This window comes from Macrobrachium rosenbergii, chromosome 15 (assembly GCF_040412425.1).
Source record: "Macrobrachium rosenbergii isolate ZJJX-2024 chromosome 15, ASM4041242v1, whole genome shotgun sequence".
In the NCBI taxonomy this organism is placed as follows: domain Eukaryota; kingdom Metazoa; phylum Arthropoda; class Malacostraca; order Decapoda; family Palaemonidae; genus Macrobrachium; species Macrobrachium rosenbergii.
Genome location: NC_089755.1, coordinates 10,812,278 through 10,826,264, shown reverse-complemented (window position 1 = coordinate 10,826,264; position 13,987 = coordinate 10,812,278).

Here is a 13,987-nt window from a genome sequence, read left to right as displayed (position 1 = left end):
AAGCATAAATATATTTATTATTATATTCAAATGGCAGTAAGCAAAGTCCCACTGTCACTAAATTAGGACTGCGGTGAAAACTGCTCATTCATGTAATTACATATTTTGTTTATAAACCCCGAATGAGGTAAAATATCACTGCATTAGAACGGAAAAAAAATGATTTGTGAAAGCCAGTTATCACTGAATTCTGTATCATTCGCCTTTTTTATGAATGAATGAATAACATTTTTATGACTGAATTAACGTTTCACAATTGGTGTTCGGTTGTTTGTGCTGGGGGAAAAATTCGGTTGAACGAAAGTTTCAGTATTTCATTCCACTCTAACTGAATACGGTATCGAATCTGATGACATGGTTATAGCGGTATATAAATCGATTCTGATAAAAGAGCGATAACTGTTTTTATCATATGAATAACAAAGGACGAACGTATATTATTGGATATGTTATTGTAATGATCCACAAACATACAATAAGCACGACCTTGAGCATAAGGAGGCGGTCGCACTGGAACAGTTCACAAAACTATAATGAGAGAGAGAGAGAGAGAGAGAGAGAGAGAGAGAGAGAGAGAGAGAATGTCACGGCGAAGGAAGGAGAATGGATGGGAGCTCTTTGGTCCCGTTCCTTCTGCCCTTACCCTTCCCCTTACCCTTGCTCTTCCCTTAAGGCTTATCAATGATTTACCCTTAGCCTTACCCTTGGCTCTTGCTTTTACCTTGCCCTTGATCTTACCAATACTATTTCCCTGCCCTCACCGTTTCCTTTACCATTTCCCTTGCCCTTGCCCTTGCCCTTACCTTTTCCACTGCCCTTACTAATTTTCGTTGACCTTGCCCTTTCCTTTACCATTGCCCTTGCCCTTACCCTTTCCTTGACCATTTCCCTAGCTGTTACCCTTGTCTTTACCATTTCCCTTGCCCTTACCCTTGCCCTTTCCTTTACCATTCCCCTTGCCCTTACCCTTTTCTTTACCAATTCCCTTGTCCTTACCCTTGCCCTTAACATTTCCATTGCCCTTACTATTTCCCTTGCCCTTACCCTTTCCTTTACCATTTCCCTTGCCCTTACCCTTTCCTTTACCATTTCCCTTGCCCTTACCCTTTCCTTTACCATTTCCCTAGCCCTTACCCCTTTATCATTTCCCTTGCCCTTACCATTTCCTTTATCATTTCCCTTGCCCTTACCATTTCCTTTACCATTTCCCTAGCCCTTACCCCTTTACCATTTCCCTTGCCCTTACCCTTTCCTTTACCATTTCCCTTGCCCTTAACCTTTCCTTTACCATTTTCCTTCCCTTAACCGTTACCCTTGCCCTTACCCTCTCCTTTCCTTTACCATTTTGCTTACCTACCCTTTACCATTTCCCTTGCCCTTACCCTTTCCTTTACCATTTCCCTTGCCCTTAACCTTTCCTTTACCATTTTCCTTCCCCTAACCGTTACCCTTGCCCTTACCCTCTCCTTTACCATTTTGCTTGCCCTTACCCCTTTACCATTTCCCCTGCCCTTACCCTTGTCCTTGCCCTTGCCCTTGCACTTGCCCTTACCATTTCCCTAGTTCTTACTCTTGCCCTTACCATTTCCCTTGCCCTTACCCTTACCCTGGTCCTTTTTCTTGCCCTTGCCCTTATCTTTAGTCTTACCATTACTTACCTTACCTTTGCCCTTATGCTTACCTTTACCCTTACCATTTTCCTTGCCCTTGCCTTTACCTTTAGCCTTACGACTAACTTTCCTTTACCCATACCATTGCTCTTACCCATCCTTGCCCTTTACCTCAACCCTACCTTTTTTCTTACCCTTACTTTCCCCTTACCCTTACCCTTATTCTTACTTCCTCCTGACCCTTACCCTTGCCGGTACCACTGACTCGCCCTTAGCTTTTACCTTACTCTTAAGCTTGTTCTTACCCTTAACTATACCCTTACCTTTAATCTTAACCCCACTCTTACTCATGCCCTTACCTAGTCTTACCTTATCCTTACCTGTGTCTTAACCTGACCCTTACTTTTACCATGCCCTCACCTTTGCCCCTACCCCTACCTATGTTGTTACCTTAGCTCTGCCCTTGCCCTTTTGTCTTCCTTTAAAGATTTTGTGATAATGGCGGAAATATTATAGCGATATTTCTCTGAATTATTAATGACATTTCCTTTCCAGTTACACTTAAATTACTTGAAAATATATTTCCACATCTTTATGACGGCTGTCCCCAGGTATTTCTGACGCAGTTTCAACCAGAATTTCCATCTTAGATTTGTAACCAAAACAGAATCAATTTCACTTTGACCTGAACCGGAAGGTTCGCGGGAAAAGGTACATTCCATTATGGTATTTATGGGAGCGAGGGAAATGGTAATGGTAATACTCATGGCAGAAAAATATTAAATGTCATTTCATACTATGTGTTTAGCAGTTAAGAAAAAAGTTACTCTTGAATACTTCAATGAGTTATGTCGAATTATTTCAGGGCATCAGAGTTCATTAATTGAGGAACAAATGGACGCGTCTCTTTGATGTCGCCAAGAAGTGATTAATAGATTATGGGTTGCTGATTGACTAATGAACCTTAACATTTATATCAGGAGAAAGAGAAGGGAATGACTTAACTGCTAATAAAGGTAATTTGTTCTTTCAAACCTTGAAATGTAATCGATGATTACATTTAACATGTTAATATAACAGAGTGTAATCCATCGACGTTATTTACCACAGAAGTTGAGGTCACGTTCCATTCGAAGTCCTGAAGACCTTTCTGAGCTTCTACGAAATTCATTATCTACCTGTCGATATATCTATCCATCTATTGAGAGAGAGAGAGAGAGAGAGAGAGAGAGAGAGAGAGAGAGAGAGAGAGAGAGAGAGAGAGAGAAATGTTCCTTTCTGTTTCATCTATGATGAATTGTTCCATCTATGATGATTCTCTTTCTCTCCCTTCTTGAGGTTTGAAAATAGCCAGTAAATATTAATATTATATATTAATCTCATATTTCGAAGCAATGGATAGTTTTAAATCAAGACAGAAAGAGAGGAAGGAGTTTACAGGAAAAGACGAGAGAGAAGTCATGTAAATTATCCATCTCCATTCCACATTACATAAAGAAAGCAAATTAGAATCTTCTTTTGCAATTTACCGTCGAGACCCTCATTGACATTTTAGAGAATTAAGCCTTGTGAAATGTGAATAAAAGACTCTCGAGAGATTATCTCCAAGTGGACTTTCATCACCTTTGGACTTCAAACGTTCTTTGGGAAACATGAGAGAGGCTGACTTGTGGGATATCCTGTTTGCAAAGTCCTTCACAGGAGAGATCGAAGGCTGGTTTTGAGTGTAAGGTCACATTTCTCCTTCAGGAATCGGTTGAGAATGAAAAGGTATCAAATAATTTGAAGGTAACATTAAAACCACCCCCTACTCTCTCTCTCTCTCTCTCTCTCTCTCTCTCTCTCTCTCTCTCTCTCTCTCTCTCTCTAGGGGCAAAAGCAGCGTCGGAATTTACACTAGTGCTTTTTAATTTCAAGTACAGCTATTCATTCCATTCTAGAGTAAGTTATTTGCAATTTATGGCAATTTTGTAAGCCTGTGTGAAATAGGTGCAAAATATAAACTTAATTCCACCGAGAAAAGGCCATATATATTTTCTTGGCAAGTTGACAAAACATGCAATGTACTTTTTTTTTTTTAACTCAAAGAGTTTTTGTTTTTTTCTATAGCCCAAATCTATTGTTCAGCTTCCGGAGTTTATCTGCATATGCAAATAAAATTACAATACATATATTTAATTTTTTTATTACTGTAAGTTGAAATTGATATCACTATAGAGTGACAATAAGTATCAACAGATAGAACTATTACACATTTAAGTTATTTTTTAATAATTTGGAACTGACATCACTATAGAGTTTGACCCCACAATTTTTTTTTGGGGGGGGGGGTTCTCTCAAGTGGAGAAAAATGGGTCAGGATTTTCAAACCAGCGATGCTAAAAGAGAAGGAAAAAAATATGATAAGAAAAACCCTAAGGCTTCAGGGTAATAGATGAAAGAAAAGCCAAGAATATTGAAAGCATGTACAGTACATGATAATCAGGGAGAGACGTTTACTTCAAGTTGTAGAGTAGTCTGTCTCTAAAAATTGAAGACAGATGAATAATGAAGTCTCCAAAATCAGGATATCAGAATGAGGCGAATTTATATCAGAAACTTGTCACAAGGAGCATGAAGATGAACCATTTTGAACCCAATGGTTCTGTGAAATAATGCTCCCAGATCCCTAGACCCATTATTAGGTGGTTCATGACAAGAGTAAATACTGACCTTAACTTTGAAATGAAAACATACTGTAAGTGGCATTTGTACAACAAGTTATAAAAAGCCATTTGAAGCATTAATTATGCTTTGAACGTTGGTGAAGATTAGACGGAAAGAGAGACGACCCTGAGTTGACATCAATGGAAACATTGCCGAAAACGCAGTAAGGACACCCTCTAACCACCGGTAGAGTCAAAACCCTTTTCTAAAACCTGTCTTCACCAGCATTACGTATCTACAAGACTGTATCTTACAGCAAAACGAGAGAAGGCACAGAACAGCATAGCATTAGGTGTGGCATGTTCATTGTTGCCAGAACTTTAAACTGGAACTGAAATATAAGATTTAGGCCAAAGGTCAAGCACTGGGGCCTATGATGAGGACATTCAGCGCTGAAAGGGAATTGACAGTAAGAAGGTTTAGAAGGTTAAGTAACAGGAGGGAAACCTTTGCAGTTGCTGAGGAAAGTAAGATGGAAGAAAGAGAATATGAATGGAGGTACAGTGAAAGGAATGAAAGGGGTTGCAGCTAGGGGCCATGGAAGGACGCTGCAAAGAACCTAAGTAATGCCTACAGTGCACCACATGAGGTGCACTGACGGCACTTATCCCCTAAGGGGGCCAGAACTTCAAGGACAGAAGAGTCTGAGGGAATTATTAATTATGTAAGCACAGCAAGGGGAGAAGTCTTGTCTGGAGAGGGACCCAACATTCCCTCCTTTGAAACGAAAGATGAATCAGATTTCCGTATCTGCATTCGAGATAAGTACCTTAAATTACTCTTGCATATTACTCAATTATAATAAAGGCCTTAGATGATTAAACCATCATAAATGAAGGAAAAACAATTAATAATACTGACTTCCGTTGTCATAAAGGTTTTTTCATATCATCAGATGAAAACGGCAACTTTTTCATAAGACTTCACTCCAAATCATGTGTTTATATTACACCGTTTATGATCCCCTTTCTGAATCATGTTAAAGTATCCTTCACAAATTACAAGATTCTATACTTTTTTTACGAATATTTTCCTACCAACAGTGTCAGGCTTTAGAGGAACATGATGAGAAATCGTCTAAGATGACGAAAGGAGCGTTTGCCTCCCCGTGAAGAAAAGCCTTGCCTTCCCAACGCCCCCTTCTCTGTCAGTGTTAATAAGTCCTGTTTGCTTTTACTGAATTATTTATCTCTCGAGTCTCAGGTAAATTGGGCGTAGTTAGGACACGTAATTATTCACATACAGAATAATTTCTAGTTATTTTTGCATTACTTTTACTGTAGGTATGCTCATTGCTATTTCAGTGTTCAAGTACTGATGCAAAATTTGAGCAAGATTCCTATCCACTTTTTTAGTCTCTTGTCAAATATTTGTTGTTGTCGAATGTGAATGCAGGAGGTGGAGTGGTCCCTGTCCTCCATCAGGAAAAGTTATTGTGCTTCGTTTCTCTGAGTGAGAAATACAGTTGAATTGAGAATTTAGTTCCAGAAAGATGAACGTAGAATTCTGAAAGCTTTTTCGTACTAAATAAGACTGAAATTCTCCTTCACTCACAAGAACGACTTTGAAAGGGTTGTTTTATCGTTAATAATATGTTTATTAGGCTTTTTTAAAGTAAAGCTCTGAGTCACAGTCAAATATTGGACCTCTTGTTTGTACAACACTAACGATATTCCCTGTTTTATGTTATGTCAAGAATTACAGTTGATTCAGCATATAAACAAGTAAAAAATTCGCCGCAGTTTCTTCGGCGCAATCGAGTTTTCTGTACAGAGTATAATGCTGTATGAAACTTTCAGCCGCAGTCCATGAAACTCAGCCACGGTCCGGTGGTGGCCTGTGTTGTTGGTCCCTATTTCGTGCCAGAAGTACGATCATGGCTAAATTTAACCTTAAATGAAATAAACACTGCTGAGGCTAGAGGATTGCAATTTGGTATGTTTGATGATTGGAGGGTGGATGACCAACATGCCAATTTGCAGCCCTCTAGCCTCAGTAGTTTTTAAGATCGGGGGGCCGACAGAAAAAGCGCGGACTTACAGACAAAGCCATCTCTATAGTTTTCTTTTTCAGAAGATTGAAAGTCTGATTCCTTCAACATCTCTACAGGCCTTCATCACACCCATTACCCTCATTTTAATACACAGCCTCTCCAACTTTTTCAGAACTGTTATATGTTTTCCCTGTGCTACAAAAATGAAGCTGTCATTTCATCTTATCCAATATAACCCTTTGACTTTTCCGAATATAAACAGACAACAGACTCCCACTTTCCTATCGAGACTTCAAAGTTAAGGCTGTCTTCAAACACAGACTTCTCTTAGGCCAAAATGTCTCTGAAACCTGACGAAGGACATCAGTTTTCATGGAGGGTTTTGAACCGAGAATAATCATACACATTCTCGCCTGGGTGACACTATTGTCGTCAGAAAACTTCTCATTCTCTGAGACTGTCAACTGGAACCAAAATTACACGAACGCTCTAATCAAGGAACTAATCAGAATCATCACACTATAACAGTAATCCCCGTAGGGGGAGTAGCGCCGTCAGTGCACCTCACGCGGTACACTGTAAGCATTACTTAAGGTTCTTTGCGGCGTCCCTTAGGCCCCTAGTTGCAACCCCTTTCATTCCTTTTACTGTACCTCCCCTCATATCCTCTTTCTTTCGTCTTACTTTCCTCAACCCTCTCAAAACAATAATTGTGTCAAAGTGCAACTGCAAAAAGTTTTCCTCATGTTACACCTTTCCAACCTTTTTACTATCAATATCCGTTTCAGAGCTGAATGACCTCATAGGTCCCAGCGCTTGGCCTTTGGCCTAAATTCTGTATGCTGTTCTATGCTATCACACTAGTAATAATGAATCGTGATATTTCTATAGTTTTCGCTCTAACTTTTTTTATGTGGCAATCAGAAGAACTCATTACAAAGTCATGTGATGTTTGTTGCTGGCTTTTGACATCCAGGCAGACGAATGGATTGAGGAACTGAAGTCTTTTGACACCAAAACATAATTTTCCGATTTATATGAACACTGCTTCATTCACCAAAGAGAATATCATGTAATAATCACCATAAAAGTGAGTTTATATCAGTTAGTATTATATAGTAAACCTAATGCCAATTTGAACTTGTCTGACAGTATTTTTCTATGGATATTAAAAAAAATTAATTTGTTGGAAAAAGAATATAAATCTTATAAATTTGAAAGAATTTAACCAAATATCATTCAGTAAAATGCCACAGCGATTAGCGATAGCAAAATGGAAGAATTTTTCACAAGACAATTTCCTGCCTCTTCGTCTCCCGTGTAAATGGAGCTTCCCATTACAATAAGGGAATAAATAAAAGTGTTTCCTGAAAGGGTAATAAAGGATGATTTATGAGGGAGCTAGCGAAAAGCGGCGCTCTTTTATTCTCGCTAATTCTTCTTCCTCATTTCGTCGTTTACGGAATCAGGAATTTGGATCAAACGAGAATTCTGTCCGCAAAGAGAATGTGGTTGAGAATTCCAGCAAAAGTGGAAAGTGTTTTAATGGTATCTAACAGCATTTCTCTCTCTCTCTCTCTCTCTCTCTCTCTCTCTCTCTCTCTCTCTCTCTGGAACTTGCCTAGTGTTGCCTGTGTTGTTTTACGCTTGTTAGACACAACAACATTAGATTTCGTGAAGTCTTGGAACAATATTATGATTTATGTATGAATGATCATATCCATGACACTCATTTCTTAAAATTCTCTATTACTTCCATTTTTCCAAGAAACCCCACATGCATATTTATTCTTCGAGATGAAAACGCAAGACATGGTAGATAGGAGTAATGCAAAGCCAGATAGAGTCAAAGTGGTTGTTGGAGATAGAGTTTATTTGAAGATAAATGTCAGGAATCAGCTGAACTATAAGCTAGGTCCTAAGTTTGAAGGCCGTCCATTCCGTTGGAAGCAAAGGGGGAAATAGATTTATTGTTGTGAATGAAAACACAGGTGTGTCTCGTTTGACACATATTTCTAAGATTGGTAAAGACGGGTTAATGGATTTTAGCATGGATGCATTCCTGGGTTGTATTGTTGTTATGGTATGGTAGTTACGGGTCATTTTTTTCCTTTCGGTGCGTTATCAATGGGCTTTCTGTAAAATGAGCATGACTTGTAGTTTGTTGTAATTCAGAGGATGTTACTCCGTAGAGTTTACGAATTTTAATATTCGGGTTCATTGTGATTTCTGATGTAAGCTGCAGTACTTAGTGTAAATTGTGTGCAGAATACCGTAGAGTTTGTAGATATATAATTTAGCTAGTAATAACTGCATTATTTTATCAACTGCTGATGATAAATAGTTTATTAGTTAATTGGTTTATTTACATTAATTGATATGGATTTTAATTTAATGAGATTGATTCTATGTTATTGTGCGTTATTGTTATGATGTGTTTGTCGTCTGACGCACACGAATATAGAGTTACAGAATAAGGGTTTGTTGTTTAGCATTTTGTTTTGGGGAGGCATTTAGTATGGCCCGGACCGAACGGGTCTGATCTTTTTCGTTGATATGTCAGTTAGGATTTCGGAGAGTTTAGAAGGTTTTGATAGGATATCGAATCTGAATATTTGGGATTTTTCTAGTTCTCTTTTAAAATTAAGGAGCTGTACCATGAGTAATTGTTGTTAGGGATCATAGGAGCGATTGCCATTAAGTCAATTGCTATGGTGTTGAGAATTAGTCAGGTATTGCGAAATATCTGCTAACCGGAGTAGAACCTGATGTCTTAACGAGATATGATACCTTCAGATGTTTAGGATTGCCTTTCGTTATTCAGTATGGATAGGATTCGAGTACTTTTTTCTGTTGATAGAATTTTTACGAATAGTTCCTTTAGAGTTAGTGTACGTGGTAGTGAGTTGACTGTGGAAATTCCGGTACCAACTTGGAATTGTTTCACATTGAGAAACATATGACCTTGCACTAGTAGTCTTACCTCGTTCAGTAATAATATGGTATAGGAATAGACGAGTTACTTTTTGATATGACTGTCGATATGACCGACTCACGGAAAATACCGCTCCTCGAAATGGGAGGTTGGAATAGCTTCAATTGTCCTCAACATATGAGAAAGCTGTCAACGTTACTTGCACTTTTGGAGAGATGTCGGCAGGATGTCTTCATGTTGCCGTACTGAGGAGACGTTGCATGAAAAGGATTTGCGAGCCATTCATTTTTGTCGGATCGTTGGGAGACGCAAGAATACATTCAGCTTGGACTGGTGCAGTCGCAAGCCTTTCATCTTGGTTGGATCACCGTTGGCGTGCACAGTCGCAGGCCTTTCAGCTTGAGGCAGTACCAGGAGTGAAATCATCTAGATTAATGCGTCTCTGAACTGGCTGTGCTATAATATCTGTGTTATAAGATATATATAAGTTTTGCACCTAGACATTTTGAGGTGGGGTCCACCTCTCAGGTGCGTGGACTGAGCAATCTGTAAGGGCTCAAGCAAGGTGACCTTTGAAGTTGGGTCAGCCATCTGCAGAGTCCATTTTGACCATACGCAGCATATAAGAAAAGTGCTGAAACATTCGCATACCACAGGAAGTCGCAAAGGTTCCTTGGTGACAAGACACGGGCTGGCAAATGCGTTTTCAGCAAAGAACGTTCTGGAAGCTGAACCAGTTACAAAATCATTTTGAAGGATGCATGTCGATAGTGACGCCTTGAAATACAGAGGCGTGTCTTGCCGAATCCTTGACCTCGAATGATGTCATACAAAAGTACGTTCGTTCGTGCATTACATAATGAATATAATGGAGGAATCATATTCGAATCGACTTGTGAGATCCGATTCATGTGTGTCTGAAGATGAGTGATTTCTTCACATGGAGACTGTCCTAGAGGACTTGTGAGTGAGTAAGAATTCATATACGTTTTTAGGACTTTGTTTTTCAGAATCAGGAACACACGGTATCTCCTGTGACAGTGGAAGATGTATTTCTGCAATTTTACATTTTATGATTTTTAATGTGACGTTTGTTCTTTCACAGGTATTTCTGTTCCACTCCATTCTATTCCTTTTCCTCTCTCCTCCTACAAGGATGAGAGTGGTATGACATTTGAGGATGACCTGTTTTTTTATTGATTGACCTGTCATGATTTGACAGATGAGTTATTTTCGTATTCCCCTTAGGTATTTGAGTGTTTATGATTTTGAGCATTATTTCCTAGGTTTTCTGATAGTTATGTAAACATTGGATTTCATTCTTCGTAATTTTTAAGAAGTTATTTTTCGTTGATTTTTGTCAATAAAGGGTTTTAGTTTTGTACTTAGTATCTCATTCCAGTAGTCCTCAGATTTTAGTTAGGGAAAGATATAGCTTATGATATCGGCTCACGTTACACATAATGTCTCGGAATAAGCGAGATCAAACCTCTGTTCATAAAACAGAGACTTAAATCAAGTATAGGCTCAGAAAAGGCCTTTACATATATATATATATATATATATATATATATATATATATATAGATAGATAGATAGATAGATATACATACATACATGTCTAATACATACATACATACATACATTTACTGCATGGAACGTATGTGAATTATAATTAAAGTAATGCTGTGTTATTATGCTGAACTTCTCTCGCATTCCGTCCCTGTGACTGTATATAACTCTTAAAAGAGGGCTTCTTCGTTCCCAGTCATTTCAGCACAATGTTGTCCCCTTCCCACTCACCTCGTTCCCATTTCAGCCCGTCTCCATTACTGTTATTACTAATAGTAATGGTAGTAATAGTAGTCGAATTTACTCGTCGTTCGGGACGGACGGAGCTTGTCACTGCTCAGCGTATGCAAGTGGCAACTGCAGAGATTGTGAATCAAATTTGAGATCTCCGTACAAGCATACATACATACATACATATATATATATATATATATATATATATATATATATATATATATTAAGTTCTGTAATCCTTAATGTGCTCATTTAAATTCATAAACCCATTAACCAGAATTCATCTTTCCTCTCTTGTATACAAATCACTGTTTTCCATCTGGTTGTGTTCCAGTCGCCCTTAATGATGTGTTTTCTGCTCATCGATATTTAATGGGTAATAAGTTAGCGATATTCGGCGGATAATTCCAGTGCTCGTGAAATTCTAGTGCCTTCGTTGAATTTGAAGCAGATGACGTCACTTGTACCTTTGGATTTCACGGTTCATCAGGACGGTCATTCGCGTTTGACTATATTTCTTTTGCACAGATTTCAAAGTGTCTGTGATTATTTTCAATATACTTTCCCTAGCCGCTTATACTCCTTTGTCTTTTGAAAGTTACCGTAACTAGCTGTTGCAACATTCTTATTAATTAGAATTTTCATATAGTTTTTTGTAACTGTTGTTTTATCATATTCTATCATTGAAATGACTGCTGCTATTTGTTGCAGTCCCTGCAGTGGATTCAATTTCAGAATGTGCAATAGTCTAAAGTTCAGAAAATTGTCTGTCAGCATTAACATTGATGAACTTGGGTAGGTTTAGCAATCATTTATTGTATCTGGAGCAGAAGTGCCACTCTTATGACTCAGCACATTACTATATATATATATATATATATATATATATATTATATAGAGATAGTGAGTTACAGTTACATATATACACATATATATATATATATATATATATATATATATTATATATATATATATATATATATATATATAAATATTTCCTAATATTACTACCATTACTGCTAGTAGTAACAGTCATAAGAGTGGCACTCTGCTCAGATACTTTAGTAAATGATTTGCCAAGTGACTGCCTCAAGTTTCATCCAGTACCAGTACTTTGACCGAAATTAGTTTTCATATTTGGACTTTGAGACTTAATGTGGCTCGGATTCCACAATAAGCTGTAGGTCCCGTTGCTAGGTAACCAATTGGTTCTTAGCCACGTAAAATAGTCTAATCCTTAGGGCCAGCCCTCCCTCTCTAGGAGAGCTGTTAATCAGCTCCTCAGTGGTCTGGTTAAACTGAGATATTATTTAAAAAACCAGCAACAAGAGCAACAGTCTCATAACGGTGGTGGAACGTCATCGAGTATCTGCGGAATTTAGTCAGCCCCTTTGGTCAGGCGAAGGAATACGGTGTTGCCTTTAGCGGTATGTCACCACCTTACTACCTCTCTCTCTCTCTCTCTCTCTCTCTTCAGTAGTCAATAAAATTCTGGAATCTCAGGTTATTTAAAGTATATATTTATGACGCCAGGTTTAACATCTTATTACATTGCTAAAGGAATAAATTACAAAATAATTTGAAATGATAATTATTTTAAATCTAGTTTTTTAGCATTTAATTTTTTTTTTTAATAAAATGGATACATATTCAATAGACTTTTGGTCTTACTTTGTTTTGATTTCTGAACAAAAAGCCCACTGAATTCCAAGGAGTATATTCTATTTTTTGGTTGACGTTTATTTATTTCTAAATGGGAGGAAGGCTTAGCATTATATTACCCTTCACTAAAGAGTTCCCTCCTCCACTTCTTCTTTACATGGGCAGGCGGGTTCTAGACACTAAATTGGGGGCAGTCCCATTTGGTGACCCTCTTATGGGGTGGGAGGCGAGCGGCGAGGGAATTTCTTTGTGAATGTGAGTAATTAGATCGTTTTAAAGGCACTTGTAAATGCAAATTTCAGAAATTTAGCTTGTCTTGTCTTAGCAGTAACGGTTACCGCATTTAGTCTTCCCTCACTTTGGAAGCACGGGGACGATTTCAAACAGCCTCCCGGCCCCCCTCAGAACGCTACTGTACATGGGTCTAACCAAATAATACACACACACAAACACACACACACACACACACAATAATACACACATATATATATATATATATATATATATATATAAATATATATATATATATTCCTCTAATAGACAGATTATATGGAACTATTAATGAATTTTTTCGTTGAAGGCAGACAGCCTTAAAACCTACTGCAAATCGATTAGCAAATGATAAACCTGCAATTTCCACATATCAAAGGGAAGCTAAAACAGTGTACCTCTTATGGACCCATTATCAGTCGTGGTTTTACCTGACTATCGCAGGTGCTGAAGTATGTATTATTTCATTGCGAATTTTCACGGTTTGTTGGGCTGAGATCAGTCGACGAATGCGACAGCGGTAGGAATGTTCGATAACGGTAAGTAGTAAATATTTAACCCGGATCTGTTAACGCCTTTTCATGAGGAATCCAAGTTGATAGGCAGTGAATTATCTAGTTCACCTGTCAAGAAATAAAGACATTATATCAATCTGCTCACTTTCTTTATGCACCGACGAAGCCACATTTATACCTAATAAAAAAAAAAAAGTTCATCTAAAACCTACAATAATATATTCTAACTTAATTTATAAGTAAACCATTATGAAAGGAAGGAACTCCCAACTCCTTCGCTACGTTGGGAAATTTATTGGGAATCAGCTGCACAATACAGGATAGTAAGGATACATTATTCCTCTTCCCTCACACCAGCAGCGGAATGATCAGACTCATCAAAGTACTATATAATATACAGTTATATAGTCAGGTGCCAGTATGGTGCGCTTGGCTGTCTGAGTTCAGACTCCCTCTCATGTCTTAAGCCCAGTGGGTGCGATCTCAAGTTT